Below are 1,350 nucleotides of genomic sequence, written 5' to 3' on the forward strand. Positions count from 1 at the left end.
GGGCTGCGCCCAGTTGTCCCACAAACAACAGTGACACTCGGGGCCCCGCTGAGGGCTGGACCGCTCCACCACTTGCGGAAGGTACCAGGAGCCCCAGATGGTGGCACCAGGCTGCCCCTGCTGAGGTACAATGGGAGATGCCCCCCGTCACCTGCACCCCACTTCCCAGGCCACACCTGGTGGCATCCTGGCCTTCAGGCCTTGGAATGAAAAGGGGGCTCGACAGGGTGGGGAGGGGCAGAGTGTGGAGGAGCCCCAGGAAGAGGCTGCTTCGAGCCACCCGCCCCCAATTCCAGGCTTGGGGAAAAACAGCTCCGGTTGCCCAGCTGGGGAGGGCCATGGGGCCACCCTGCTCTGAGGGCCCCCCAGCTTCCCTGGGCTGTAGTCTCAGCTCAGCCCCATCCGGGACAGGCCTAAGACACTCAGCCCCCCCAGGCTTGTTCGGCCTGAATAGTCCCCATGGGCCCTCCCAGCTCCTAGCACTGTTCGGAATGTCCCCACGACTGGGGAAGATGCCCGTCAGCCACCGCCGGGCAGTGGGAGGAGGCTGACGGCCCACGGCGGGCAGGAACACCCCTGGGCCAAGCTGCATCGCCCTCTGGCCTCGCAGCACTGGAGCCAGAGGGTGCAACGGTTCCGGTACCAGCAGGTGCGAGAGCTAGGCTGCCTGTGCTCTCATCTGCCTTCTCCCCTCCCTGGCTGTGCGCCTCAGTTTCTCCACCCGTGAAACGATGAGGAGAAGAGTGCCGTTCAAAGGCTCAAATGAGTTCACACATACTGTGCCATCCGGACAACGGTGCCCAGCACACGGGCCACACTCAACGGCAGGGGCAATGGTTTCCAGGCAGGGCTCAACAGGGCCAGGCAAGCGGCCGGGGCCCAGGGCCCTTGCCAACCCCACTCAAGGCAGAGGTATGAGGAGTCCCGGAGGTGACCCTGAGCTTTCGTGTGCTGTCCCGGATTCCGCACTCAGTGTCAGGGAGCAGTCAGGAGGCGCGCCCCAGCCTTGCCTGTACCTTTTCCTCTGCTGGGCACAACCACCCCTGGTGCCAGCTCAACTCTCGGGATAATGGATGGACAGGTTGGGCTGGGATGACCCACCCAGAGCCCCACAGGCCCTGACATGGGCTCTATCCTGTCCTCACTGCCCAGTGACCATCTGCTTGCTCTCTCTGCGCCCCCACCCCCCAACAGAGGCTATGCCCAACTATACTTGACAAGCCTTGACAGACCTGCATGGAGCGGCTGGGGGGGGGAGGGGCTTAATGGGCAAAGGAACTTCCCCAGCCCCCCTCCTCCGTCCCCACCTCCAGATCCCAGGCAGCATGGATCAGAGAGAAGAGGCAGGAA

The sequence above is a fragment of the Lynx rufus genome, unplaced genomic scaffold, assembly GCF_022079265.1.
Source record: "Lynx rufus isolate CCGP_SWC_20201006 ecotype Redwood Valley unplaced genomic scaffold, mLynRuf1.p SCAF_17, whole genome shotgun sequence".
Taxonomy (NCBI): Eukaryota; Metazoa; Chordata; class Mammalia; order Carnivora; family Felidae; genus Lynx; species Lynx rufus.